Consider the following 15,490-nt stretch of genomic DNA (forward strand, 5'->3'; position numbering starts at 1 on the left):
CCTTTGATTAAAAAAAAATGAGTTTGACTAACTTGTTAAACTAGAAGCCTCGGAAACACATAAGGACATAACTGTCTTTTGAAATCTCAGACTTATTTATCAAATGTATCCATTACTCCATTCCTTTGCAAGAATTGGAGACAACACAGCTGATCAATGACCTTGGCTGGAAGCCAAGATGAGAATGTCAGTCTGGGTCCTCTGGCCCAGAAAGACCAGCTAAGCAGTGACTAATACTTCACACTTGAGAGAGAGCAGGAAATTACCTCCTTGTTTATTATTGGAAGGAGACACTGAAGAATTGTGACAAATTACCAGGAAGTACTTAAGTCCCAGGAAATGTTGCCTACCCATTTTACCTACATGTTAATGTTAAATTTGGAAGTACCTCTATTCCTAATTGGAGATTGAATATTGTGATTATACTACACACAAAATTAATTGATGTAACCCCATGGTCACAAGTTATTGGATAAAGGAAACGAGGCCTGAATTTCATTTTGACTCTCATTTTTTTTTTTCTGTTGTAAGTCTAGCCAAATAGTCAAATAACAGGGTTGTCTTCAATTATAGGTAAGTCTTCCCCTGGGGAGGGGCGGGGGGGGGACAGTGACATTTTTTAATTTGAATAGATTTCACTGAAATATTTAATGAATGAAGAGTTTGTGCTTCTAACAGGGTTATGAGTTATGACACAATGAGTGTTCTAGACTTTTCTTGTGTTCTACGGAATACCCATGGTCAATGCTGTCTATAGTACAGTGTCTCCATCACTTCTAACAAAACAAGCAAGTAAACAGAACTTTCTAGAATGTAGCTTCTCCCTTAACTCCAGATTTTTAACCAGATTGTCATGTCCAGTAGTAATGCTGGTTGTCTCTTCACTAATATCAAACTGCTATCCCTTCAGTTATCTTTGCTCTTAGAGAAAAAGAAATCATGGTTACATTAAATTTACTTTCTACCCCACATTGCACTTTCGCTGAAATTTTTAGTATTTTTTTTCCTCACCAGCTATGACAACCTACGAAAATGTCTTTCTTTTTCATATTTTCCCCCTCTCCTTTTTTCAGATCTGCTGTAAACTGTGAAATGGGGAGGGAGGAAGTATTTAGATTTGATCAGCAAATAATGGCAGATTCCATCACATGTGGGTTATGTCATTCGTATAATTCTATTAAACACTAACTAATGGCGACAGTTGCTTTAGGTGGCTGCTCACGGCTGCTTACATGCCATGCAGTTTTCTCTCTTCCCATCAGGGATTCTCCCCAGCAATGCTTTCAGTTCTGAACAGGAAATCCAGTATGGATCTTTATGTTTACAAACAAATACAGTGGGGAGGAAGCATACACAATTCATTGCGTAATGAATCAAAGTGGTCCTTTCTGTCGAACTAGTTTAGCAAAATGAAGTTGTTTTTTGTCTGTTTACTCTTTATTTTAGCTTCCATATAGAGATGAAGTTATTTAAAATGTCCACCCAGAAATTCACTCATGAATTAACACAATGGCAAGAACGGAGTGTTAGCAAACACTTGAGCAAGTAATAATCTTTCACATACTCTTCTGTCTTTTTTCTCCTCCCAAGTTTCACCCTTAATCTTTCCAGAATAACAATCAGCAAAGTGAGCCTGTTGTAAACCAAACCCTGAGCATTCGTCAAAGTTGACCTCTCCTTCATCGCATTTTTAGAATTGTGTTAACTAAATGATACAATCTGACTCCCTACCGTTTCTGAGGGTCTGTTGGTGTAATATATTACTCTTCCTAGATATAATGTATTCTGACAGAAGTTTCATTACCTTTAACCAACACTTTTCAAGTGGGATTTATAAAGAACAAGGAAAACATCATGAAATCTTAGTTAAGGAGCTTCTGCGGCATCAACAGGATGATAATGGAAATGTGCCAAGGTTAGATGAGTCTTGACAAAATGAACAAAGATGTTGAACTATTTTGCTTCTACTTAAATCAGATGGAAAAGGTCACTCAGTGAACCGGGGCACGTAATCGGATATAATGCAAGGTATTTCCTATTTTTGTTCTTAGTGAGCTTTATTTCTCTTTAATGTTACAATTTGTCTTCGCTTCAAGTTACTTCTACCACCTCTTCCTTCTGAATGCCTTCTTGATTCAATTAAGGGTTAGTTTCCAGAGGAAAACAAAACACTGGGAACCAAACTCTAACTTTTGAATAGTGAAGAAGAGAATAATTGATTGTCCCTATTGATTTTGAAGACACTGTAATTTCCAAGAAAATCACTGTATATTTCAATTGAAGTGTTCACACAAAGTAAGATAAAACAAAACAACAAGTAATTGACAAAGGTTATAAGAGAGGAGAGCTTCTCAAGATTTCTAAAGGCTAATTTTTAAAAAGTTCTCACTTAATTTCATAGTTCACAAGGGCAGACTGACCTCCTATAGGTGGGAAGAAACGCTTGTCTCAAAAGACCTAAATGATCATGAGACAAAGCTTTAGTGAGCCTGTGGAGTGGTGCTGGTGATACTTGCACATGGTCCATTTGCCAGCGACTCCATATCTGTCAATGCCGCAGGGAGCCATCCTTCATCAGGCTCAATGGCCCGGGGAGATTGGGTCCAGCATTCACAGGTGATTGTACTGTTGAATCTCTAACAGCAAACAGCAGGGCATTTAGTACCACAGCCACGGCCCTCATTCACCCACAAGTATATGATTGTAGAAGCTGGTTTTAGGAACCAAAGGTAAAACTGAGAAGTCCTACAATGCACAGGAAACCCCTGCCAGTTTCAGTGGCCTGTTACAGAGAAACACATTAAAAGAGTGCTTCAAATGTGCTGTTCTTCATGGAAGCATTCCTGTCATAGTTGTAATGCTAATGTCAGGTTATTTCTATGTTGTCCTTAAAAATCACATCTGGTAACTGACTCTTTGGAAGTATGTAAATCTCTCTCTGAGAAGTAACTTTGCAAGTTACAATATTAAAGGGAAATTGGGAAAAAGCAATTCTAGGGAACAGTCTGTTTCCTGTGCCCAAAAGGGACTCTTGCTGTAGTATTTCCCGCTCACAGAATTGCTGCTAAGCATCAGATACACAGGCGTGTAAGGGAAGATCAATTGATGCTGAAGAATTCAAGGAGAAATGTACTATTTGCTCTGCAAGCTATTTTCCTTATGGTCACAACCCAGGAATGGAAGTGAGTTCATCACTGTTTGGAGGGACTGTGTGGGCACTTGATGAAATAGCAGATAGAGTCCAGTGCACACCCACAGTGAGGTAGCTCAATCTACTGCCTTCGGCGTTCTCTGCCCAGCATGTAAATCATCCCTAGAAGAGGAAAATCAGTTGTTTCTGTACCCCACTGATGCCCTAGGGAGGCTTCGACTTCAGAAGAGAAAGCTGGAGAGGAGTCCACTATGTCCACTAAAGATCCCCAACTTTCCCAGAGGGTTCTGCTCCTTTTATTCAACAATAATAAAATCTGGTCTCTGTACAGTTTTCCCTTTGCAACCAGCTTATGCCATAAGCTGTTTCTGACATTGACAAAACACACACGTATACACAGTCGTGGGGAAAAATCCACTGAAGACAATGTCTTTTCTTTTAGGTTTCTGTGCAAGCAATGGCAGTTGCTAACCTAAGCAGGTGACATTTTAGATTAATGCCTTAACAGGGAAGCAAAATTTGACAGAGAATTTGTCAGAAAACGTAGAAGGGCCTGAAACAAGTTATTTATTTCTCCAGAACCCAGTCCTAGTCAACCACAGAGGAATAATAGGGTTCAGCCAGGAAGATGGCAGGAGTGAAAAATTAGGAAGCATATTCTCCCCATAACTTTCTAGTTTTTGTTAAACATGAGAGATGAAATAATCAACCTCATTTTCTAGGGTAGAATTAAACACAATGTCAAGGCAGAGGCATAGATTGGCACATTATTGGTGATTCTTGCTTTAGGCTTGGATGTCTCTCTTGGTTCATCTGCTGCTCTTCCTGCCGGGGGATGGGAAGGAGGTGTTTTACAAAGCCAGGAACATCCAGTGTAGAGATAAAACACTTGTTCAAGCTTTACACACACACACACACACACACACACACACACACACACACACACACACGAGGGGTAGGAGAGAGACAGGCAGATGGGATATTTGACACAAAAGGGAGTCTATTGTGGATTTCCCACATATATTAGTTTTTTTGTTACTGTAACTGAGAAACTTCTTAGTAAGGAAGAAATAGGTATATTTCATTTTATGGTTTTTAATATTCACAGTCCAAAATCAGTTGGCCTCAGTAATGTGTCACATGATGAAAGTAAAATGTACGCAGAGGAAAGATCTCAGGGTGACCCAAGAAACAGATAAAGACAGGGAATATTATTCTGCTACCTTTCCTTACATTGCCATCATGATCCAATCATGGATTCCTTCCTAGTGACAAGATCCATTCCAACCACTTCCAACTCCCCAACCTCAGATACTATAGTTGGAATAAGACCCATTACTAATCTACTAATCATTAGCAACCTATTTATTATTAACCTAAGACTTTGGTATAAAGTGCTCAAACATGGGTCTGTAGGGAACACACAAAATATTATGCAAATCATAAAACCAGTTGAATATAATCAGAATGTGATGGTCCCAGACTGACCTCATTAGGATGGTACCTCATTTCTAAACCCTCGTCATTATCATTAAGATGTAGGATTCTCACTTCCCTGTCATTTTTGAATTTTTTACTTAAATCTTCCTCTCTCATTTCTGATCTTTTATTCCACTTAAGGGTTTTGGAGACAGGAAACCAATCTTGCTCCCTAGCAGAGTAAATGGTTTCTCTGGGTCTGAACATTGCTTACCTGTATCAATTTATGTAGTGGCTACGGCCTGGAATGAATGGAGCTCACCTCCCAAGTTAAGCAGCTCTTGTGCCTGGGTTTCCATGAAGACATTTCATGGGATACCCAACTATTTATCCTTGGGCAGGTGCATTGGCTCAACTGGGTAATCCTATTATTTATCCTTTTAGTTCTTAGGAAAAAAAAAAAAGACCACTCTACAAAAGTCGCAAGGCTCATCAGTCATCTTCCCCAAACTTTTCTCTCCTGGTCCTTTGCCATCTCCTGTTACAAGAAGAGCTGTCTCATTTCTGACACCCAGGACGGTAACTGGAGCACCATTTAAATAGCTTCAGAGAGGGTAGGCTTCAAGATGTTTAAAACCGCTCTGTTTTAGTTTTTCCACTTTCAAATCATTATGCTTACGATATCACAGTAAGCCATGAAAAGTAAACCACATGGAAATGCTTTCCAGAGCAAAATAAATGGAGCTATTAAAATAAGACAAATGAGGCTACCTTCTAGAGCAATTTTGGCTTTGTGGACTCTGCTATCTCCAACTTAACACTACCCCTCACTATCAAAGCTCAAATCCTAGACTTAATTATTGTATAAACATGACTACACCCAAGCGCCATGGTCAAAGTCTGTTCTGCCTGTTGGTCCTGTGAAGGAATGACAAATCGCTTCAAAGTCATGCTAAGATTTCTGTAGGGACTTGGGATTGATTAACAACTGCATTTTCAATTTTGCTGTGAGCTAGTTTCTGCAAACAGTCAAACTTTGGTTTCCAGAAAACAGGCACTTCTGAAAGTGCTGAATGCATAAGGGCTGTTTTTCAAGACTCACCTCCCTGAGGACTCACATCCTCTGAACAAGTCATCTGTCTCTGCAACCATCGTTTGCTCCATCATCATTTCTGAGAGTTTGGTGACAGGGGAGACATTACCAGATGAATACAGCAGTGTTTTACTACCTAACCCTTTGAATAATTAGCATTGGTGATGAACTACTCACAGCACAAACTGTCTAGGCTCCACTACCAATTCCTGAAATGACTAGAGACTGATGGGTCCTGACCCTAACCTCTGCCACTAATATAGCACCTTAATCAGATCATTTCAGAGATTTTTACTTAGTCATTCATCAGAGGCAGAAAAATCACTCTCTTTTCTTATTCTACAAGAGCAATGTAGAAGTGATAACGCATATCTTTATGTAGCTCCCTAAAACAATTTATGCACAAAGATGTTTTTACCCTTCTGCCCACACCTTCTGTCAACAATGAAGAATTCATGTTTTATCCTTTCGTTGAATTTTCAATGTTCAACACAATACAGCCATTCATTGCAGCTTGAGAGTTGCCTAATCTGACCCTCTCCTCTTTGTGTTGACATCAACTTTGCCCGCTTCTGGTTGCTAATTCTACCTCCTTCTAACTAATTTCTCAACTACTCAAAAGAACTTAACACATGAGTTACCTGAGAGCTTTTCCTCTTTAGTTCAAGGTGATTTTACCCAGCTGGGTTTCTGATTCATAGGCATAGGAAGTGAGCCTGAGAATTCCCATCTCTGAAATCCTACCAGGCTACTTGTTCATTTTGAGTAGCACTGGTCCAAATGAAGAATCCAAATCAAGAATCCTCTACTACTTACAAAACCACTCGGGAAGTGGACGATTGAGAGAAATAGAGATAATTATAAGCAAGCAGTAAATATTCAGAGCCAGGAACTAAAAAGAAAAAAGAGGAAGTAACTTTTTCTGATCTGCGGGCTCACAGTGATGGTGAGCTAAACTTGTGTTCTTTGATTTTCCTACTGTGGGAATACAGATCGGCATGCATGTCTAAGTGTATAATTTGGGAACTACACAGCAATCTCAATCATGATTCTGTCTCTACTGCACATTACTGACTCCAGAATGTCCAAGAATGTCACAACTGAATGCTTTTCTTCCAAACACTACCTGCCTAAAACAGAGGTACAGCAGAGAAGTAGAAAGAGATTCAGAAATAAAAGATTCATTTTAAATGTCAACAAATTCATAATTCAGAAATAGATGATTTAAAGCAAAGCTCTGAGTGGCTTTAAATACCTCAGAAAGTCAAAGTGAGCACTCAAGGGATGCCTGGAAAAATATAAATTCACAGCACAAAAGCAGAAACTCTACCAAAGACACTAGTGAACATTTTTGCAATAAATACGCCATAATCTCTGAAATAAAAACTCACTGTACAGGCTCAAGAGGATAATGGAGTGGTTAGTCATGCAACAGATAAATCTATATACCTAATCCAGTTTACCCAAGTTATTTAAGAACACAGATCATCAAGAAAATGTCTAACATTCTAGTCACCAGAATATTAATCAGAAAAGAGAAAGATTGGATATGAAAAAAAATTCTATAAATCATGCCCCCCAAACTTCCCACATGCAGTGAAAGACACATATTCATAGATTCTGGAAGCCCAGCAAACCCCAAACAGGATGAATTAGTAGAAAACTAGCACAGACACAGCGAATTCAAACTTTACAAAATGAAAGATAAAGCAAAATCTGAAGGCAGCCATGGGGGGGGGGGGCAAAATGCCACATTGGTGTGAGTGAAGAAACAGTGGAGAAGGCAAGGGATAGCTCCATAGATTCCTTGGAAGGCAGATCAGTGCGACTGCGGCTTTAAAGTGCTGAAAGAGAAGTATCAATCCCGAAAACTGCCTTCAGGAAAGAAGGCAACACAGAGCTTTTTCAAATGCAAGAATATTATAACACTTTGTAGCTAAAAACAAACAAATAAACAAAAACAAAAAAGAAAAGCTGCTAAAGAAAGTTTTTAGGCTGGAAGGAATTGACCACAGAGGGAAACTCCCACTCCAGGAGTAATTTAAAGCAGCAAAAAAATGGTACATATTTTAGGAAATTATTAGACTGCTTTTTCTGCCCCAAGTTTCTGAAACGTGTGATCATTAGGAGTAAACATCAGAACATTACTTGTTGGAGTTTCTGGTGCATGTAACAGTAATACAAATTTTAAAAACTGTAACACAGAGAGAGGAGCTTAAAAGATGCCATGGGGCTTCAAGTTTGCTACCTTTTGCATAAAAGGGGAAATTTTAATTTTAATTCGATTTTGGGTATACCTGTTGTAATATTTTTGAACAATCACTAAGTTGTAACACAAAGTAATAGAATCAAATGCCATTAAGCAGCAGTAGACATTTATTTGAGTTAACAGGGGTATCAGTCCCGTCTCTGTTTCTGATCTGGTTTCCTGTTGATTCACAATGGCAGGTAGCAAATGGTGGTTAAAACAATGGAGCTCCTGCCCCGCCCTGCCACCAAAACCTTGTGGCAGGACAAGTCTGGGATGGGTCCTGGCCTTGGGGTTAGGGGCGGCTTGCAGCTCCCTGCAGTGTGGCAGCTGTGGGGGGTGGGGTAGGGGCCTGCTGGGCTGGATCCAAGGCCAGAGACGCAGGCCAAAGCCACTGCTGAAAGGAAGTGACTGAGTCCTTGGCTTTGGGTCTGCTGGCCGCACAGCAGCGAGCTATGGGGTTTTTAGGATATGAAATTGCTGCTTAGGGACACCCATGAATATGGCCAGCTTTAGTGTAGGTGAGAGATGAATTCTGGGTAATTCCCAGTACCAGGGTCATGAAGCTTTCGGGCAACCATGGGGACTGAGACCTGATAGTTTGGAGGGGAGTGTCCATAGGATCTAATTAGGCCAGGCTGATTCACCAGCCAAATTAGGAATCCTGAGACGGGCTGTTAGCACAGAGCTTCACTGACTGCTGGACCAGTCCATACCAAAGCTATGGATGGGGGCCTTGTCTGGCAGGGCTAGGTACCATTACTTGACTGGGAGGTGGAATAGTGGACTGGTCACATTTGGCAGGGTCAAGACACTAACCAGCACACGAGAGAACTTGGTCCAGGAGTAAACTCTGTGAGGGAAGTGTGGGCCCAACCCTGTGGAAATACAAGTCCCACAGGTTAGCTTGTGAGCTGGGGTGACAATGGGCTAAGCTAGAAGTGACCATGGCACCTGCCATCACTTACGGGTAAAGGAACCGATGGCAATCTGGGCAGGTCAAGGCAGCACCACCCAAAGGTGCATCCTAAAACAGGATGTGGGATGTGCCCAGCTGCAACTGGAAGGGCATGGACCTGGCAGGGCCAAGCAAACTTCAACTCACAAAAAAGAATACAAAGCAGGATGGAGCACATGTCATTCTGATCTAGGCTCTTACACAAACTGGTCTGCATGAGGCAGGGATACTATGCCACAGCATCAAAGGCAAAGGCTGAAACAGGTGAGGGACTAAGCCAACTGGGTCAGAGCACTCACTGGCACATGCGCAATCTAGGGCTGGGAATAGAATTGGTTGGGGAGCTGTGAGAATACACCCTTGCTGGGTTGGGATTCCCGCTGGAGTGCGGGCTGCATTCTGTTCTGAATATGGCTGCAATCTCCCTTGGCACAATTGTAGACTGGGGCTGGGCCTACCAAGCTGGCTAGACACCTTCACCATCTGGCGCTCTGGAGAATGTGGGTAGATGTAGGACAAACTAAGCTGGGTCTCTGCCCTTACTGAGCCATGTGTGAACAGTGTCCGGGAATGGACAAGCCTTGGCTGGGGCAAAACAGCCAACACCAAGAACTGGAATGGATTGAAGGCCAGCAAGGAGGGCTGGACCATGGAACCACCAGTATGTGCAAGACCTGGCATAGTGAAAGGTTCTGAAGGAGAAGCTTGGAAGCTCCTCTGTCGGAACACAGCCACTACAGGTAAGTGCAAGAACCACGATATGGAGCAACACAGACCAGGCCAGAGGAAGATACCCACCATTATACATATCACATAGATTGGGGGCAGACCAGGCTGAACCCATTCACATCAACTGCTGGCGAATCCGAGCACCAGCATCGAGTGTGGGTCAGGCCAGTTTCGGTCACAACACATACCAGTGCACATTAAGGAATGCCAAGGTGAAGTGAGCTGTACCAGATGTGGTTGCAGCACCCAAACAGCACTCGTGAGAACCAGCGGGGAGGAGGCAAAGCTGGCAGGGGAATGTGGGCTCCCCTGCTGGATAACCACTTCCACTGGAGAGCATGAGTTGGGATGGGGGCAGATCAGACTAGGCAGGGCTACAACACCTGTGGGCCTCATGTGAGCTAGACTGGGGAAGGGCCAGATTGGGCTAACTGATCAGTGGGTGAGGGTTGGTTGGACTTTGCCACATCATCAGATGGCAGAGGCTAGCACTGGGGGCTAATTCTGTTAAGTTAAATGCCAGAACCACCTGCAGAGTGCACAGTTCAGAAGTTGGAGTGGCCTACTAGGGATATAATGGGCACGTCCCTCGTGGATTACCACTCCCACTGGAGAGCATGAAAATCAGGACAGGACCAGAGGTGGCTAGACAGAAAGGCACTTACCAGTATGTGTGTGGGCTGGATAGTAGGTTGGTTGGGTTGAACTTGGCTTCAATGCCCATTGGCATGTATGAGAGCTAAATAGGATGTGGGACAAACTAAACAAGCCTGTGGTACATACTGGCATGCATGGGAACCAGGGTAGGGGGTAGGCCTGGTTGCGGTTATGGAGAGTCACCCCAACTAGGCTGTAGCTCCCACTGGTTTGCATGAGGACTGAGTATGAAGTGGATAGAATCTAGCTGGACTACCACCCATTGGTTCAAGTGGATGACGGAGCTGGAAACAGTACTGACCCAGCAATTACAATGAGCGGTGCATGTGAAAAAGCTAATTGGGGCTATGGACTGTGCCAGACCTTGTACTGGCAAGTTCACACAATATCAGCTTTGGGATCATTGCAGATGAAGTTTCTTTGGCGATCCCTCCAACTGAACTGCTGATCTCACAGCCCCAACCATGAAGAGACTAAGTCAGCCAGTAGATTCTGAATAGATTTCATTGTGATAGGAATGGTGAGATTGGCAGCAATTCAGAACTGTTGAACTATCAAAACTGTTTGAGCAGGACCCTTGGAACATGCCTCATATCGGGGACCTGGGATGGGTGGGAGGCTGGGTGGGGCTTCTCCCTTTGTTTCTCCCCTGACCCCAGATACAGGGAAAAATGATATTAGTGTGGAAACAATGGTTTTACCCCCTTTCCTGTATCCCTTAACTCTGTACCCTAATCAACTAAGTTAAGATCATTTTTAAAATTAATTTAAAAAATAGAAACAAACAAAACAAAACAAACAAACAAAAAACAATGGAGCTCCTACCACTTACATACAAGACCTGGGTGGAGTTCCTGAATCCTGGAACCGCCCCTGCTCTTGTGGGTGCTTGGGGAGCGAACCAGTGGACGGAAGCGCTCACTATCTCTGCTACCTTTAAAATAAATGAATAAGTAGAAATTAAAAGACATAGATTGTTTCACTGGATGAAAAGCAAAAACAAGAAAAATTGGAACAAAATGCTCCCTATCAGAAACCCATTTTAAAGATGATAATCCATATAAGCTAAAAATGAAAGTATGCTTAATATGAGTGGTAATCAGAACGGACCATAATAATATCAAAGTAGACTGTGTAATAAAGGACATTTTCATGGATAAATAGGAACTTGAAACAATGATAAAATGGATAGTTCCTCAGCAAGATGTAACAACCCTACATATGTAATTGACTAAATGAGATTCAAAACACATCAAGCAAGCAATGACAGAACTGCTACAGCAGCAGGTATACCCACAACTGTACCTAGAAACTTCATACTCTGGTTTATCTTCAAACCATATAAATCTTTTGCCTTTTACTTGGGAACTTCAACATTTATCACTCAACAAGATACAATCAACAATAATAGGAATATAGTAGACTCATCGCTATATGCCAATTTAACCTAAATCAAAGTTACCAGGCACTCATACCCACAAAAAGGTATTTATATTTATACCTGACTATTCTTTAAGATAAGATATATTCTGAGTCTTAAAAGTCTGAATATTTAATTTTTAATGGGTCCTCTGACCACAACCAAAGCAAGCTAGAAATAACACAGATTTCATTTTTAAAACTCTAAACACTTGGAGTTTAATGCCCAGGAGTTAAAATGAAAGTGTCAGCAGAAATTTGTAAATATTTTAAGCTAATTGAAGTAATAGAGTATGAAACTAACATGATTAAAAGAAAATATAGGAGATGTTAAGTTAGGCAAAAGTTTGTTATCTATAACCCCAAAAGCGCAATTCATCCTGCTCCCCAGGGATAATTCCTTTTAACCTTTAGTACATTAATCCAAGCTGGTTGCTCCCTCATCTCAATGTCAAAGGTATTTTGGAGCAGACTATTCTTAATTATGAGGGATTATGCTCTGTGTGGTGGACTATTTAAGAAAATCTTAGCCCCCAGTCAGTAATATATCTTTGCACCACCAAGTCATGACACCCCAAAAATATCTCATAGTTTACCAGCTGTCTTTGGGAGGAGCCAAACTCATTCCTCCTTTCATATTCATGAATTTTTTCAAAATTGCATTATTCATTTTTCTAAATTTACTTTTCTATGACTTTCATTGTCTCCTTTTTCTCTTTTCTTTTTTTTTTCTTTTTTCTTTTTCTCCTTCTTCTCCTCCTCCTTATTTATTTATTTATTTGAAAAGCAGAGAGAGAAAGATCCTCCATCATCTGGTTCACTCCCCAGTCGGCCATTACAGTTGACGCTGATCTCATCCAGGTCCAGGGACCAGAAGTCTTCAATGTCATGGGGTCAGCCTCCATATTTTACCTTTTAGCAGAATCCCCTTACTGGTTTTCACAGTGGCCATACTTTATATTTCCACCAACCTTGTATAAGAATCCTCTTTCTCCCATTTTTCTCAGTAGCATTGGATATTTCTTGATTTGTTGATAACAGCCATTCTAAAATGCCAGATGGTATTGATGGTATTTTGTTGTGGTATTAATTTACGTTTCCCTGAGGATTAGTGATGTTGTGGTTTTTTCATATATTTATATCTGTTGATTTAAGAAATGGCAATTCATCATTTGCCAAGTTTTAAGTCAGATGATTTCTTTTTATTTGCTCTCAAGTTATTTGTGTTTTGCATTTATTTTTTATGTTAATCCTTTGCTAAATGAAGAGTTTGTAAATATTTTCTTCTGTTTTTCAGTTGCTGCTTCCTCTTTTTGCCTCATTGTGCAGGATCACCTTAACTTGATACAGCCCATTGGTGTGTTTTTACTTTTGTCCATGCTTTTGGGGTATTGTCTCAAAAAACTGCCTATAATGATCTCTTGAATTGTCTTCCTTATTTTCTCTTAGTAGATTCAGTTTCAGGCTTTACATTTAAGATTTTGATCCACTTTGAGTTGATTTTTGCATGTGGTGAGTCACTTATTTTCCTGTACATGTATAGCCAAATCAAATCTTGAAAGCATAATATTTAAAATTTGACATTTACTATTGATACAAATAACCAGAACAATTTTAGAAACAGTAATATTTGGGCTTGAATTATGTCAATAAGCTTACAGAACTATATTTTAAAATGAAAAGATTTGTCCATTTATTTGAAAGGATGGAAAGAAATACCTTTCATGTGCTAGTTCATTCCTCAATTGCTTCTAACAACATATATGTGTTATATGTAAGATATGTTACACATATATACTAACAACATGTTATATGTAAGATATATAACACATATACTAACATATATTCATATGTATATATATGCATATATATTAGAATAAGATTCTGTTTGGCCTTGCAAAATAAACTTGTGTCAAATGCATAAACCTGGAGGACTAAAAGAAATAAGAAAGGCATACAAAGAGAATCGTTGGATGATTTAACATATATATGGATTCTAAAAAAGTGGACTATACAGATGTAGAGAGTAAAACATAATAGAGAGTGAGGAGTTGGTTGGAGGGAAAATGAGGAGACATTGGTTAAATCAGATCAAGAGGAACTTTCGGCAGCTCTGTTGCACAGTAATGACTATGGTTGATAACAGGTTGTATTCTCTGCTTGCAAGTTTTTCAGAGAGTAGATCTTCAATATCACTACCACAAACATGATTAGTATGCAACATGATAAGTATTACTTTAGTTTTAGATTTACTCATTCTACAATGTAAAATGCAATATCAAAACATCATGTAGTACACTGTAAATATATGTAATTTTATTGCCAATTAAATCATTTAAAAATAAGAAAATGTATCTTCCTAATTGTTTTCCTAAAATCAGTTTTAAAAAATTAGTAAATCTTTTTACACAGGTATGGCAAAAAAAAAAAAGGTGAAATTATATCAACTGAGCTCTACGTCTGATCCCTTTGATCTTACCAAAGCCCAAAGAAGTCCATTAATCTTTCCAGAATCCGAGATTCCCACCTTCAACAAGTCATTATCGTGCTAGCTCTCCCACTTGCTCTCTGTTTCTTCCTCTCTCTACGGTATTATGTACTTAAAAATTAATGCTGTCCTCAGTTGTCACAATGCAGGTAATTGGATTCTTTTTATCACCAACAGCAACTAAATTACAGCAATCTAAATTTCTGGTTCACTTGTGTAAATATGTCAAAACCATTATATATCTAGAATTATAGCACCTGAGGAAATAAAAATAATGTAGTTACTACAAAATTGCTAGTAGAAATTCAGGTACTTTAAATTTGATGGGTTGAGCCCGGCGTGATGGTGTAGTGGTTAAAGTCCTAGCCTTGCATGCACCAGGATCCCATATGGGTGCTGGGTCTAATCCTGGTGGCCCTGCTTCCCATCCAGCTCCCTGCCTGTGGCCTGGGAAGCAGTCGAGGATGGCCCAAAGCTTTGGGACCCTGTGCCTGCGTGGGAGACCTAGAAGAAGCTCCAGGCTCCTGGCTTCAGATCGGCATAGCATTGGCCGTTTCGCTCACTTGGGGAGTGAATCATCGGATGGAAGATCTTCCTCTCTGTCTCTCCTCTCTGTACATCCACCTTTCCAATAAAAAGAAAAATCTTAAAAAAAAATTTGATGGGTTGTAAATATTCAGAAAAAAGTAGAAATTAGTATTTCTGAAAGAAGTGACATGTGAAATATTTTAAAATACATTTTAACATACTTAAGTACCATGTTAAGTCAATCAACAAATTCTACAGAAAACAGTCCCGTGCTCAAAATGAATACACATCTGAATTGAGTCTAGGCAAATGTTAGTGTTTCCAACAAGAACAAATCGTAAGGAAAGGATGATAAGTACATCAAATTGTTTAAATGCATTCCTCTTTCATGGTTTACTCACTGAAATACTGTTCATGGCTTTCTTACCCAGTTTTAGAGTCTACATATTTCTTTTTAATTCTTTCTTTTTATGTTTCCCAAGTTCATAATTCACATAAACTCTTCATTCAAGCAGACAGAAAAGTGAAACACATTTTTCAGAGCTGTTTGGGGACTGAAGTAGGTTTTTAAACTTAAACCTTGATTACTGCAAGAATGCAGGCATCCTCAAAGCCGAACAGCAGGAATGCAGAATAAGCTGGTTCAAAGAGGGTCGAGAGAGACTGAATCTTGCAGAATCAACGCAGTAAATCTTTACTCCTGGAATGCAGGCCGAACACTAAGACAGAGAGAGGCACAATACGACAGGACTTAGGCAGTAGTACCACAGGGCTGGCTTCATTCTGTTATTGTGAAATTT

The sequence above is a fragment of the Ochotona curzoniae genome, unplaced genomic scaffold (genome assembly GCF_017591425.1).
Source record: "Ochotona curzoniae isolate NIBS_2020 unplaced genomic scaffold, NIBS_Ocur_1.0 contig_4514, whole genome shotgun sequence".
NCBI classification, from domain to species: Eukaryota; Metazoa; Chordata; class Mammalia; order Lagomorpha; family Ochotonidae; genus Ochotona; species Ochotona curzoniae.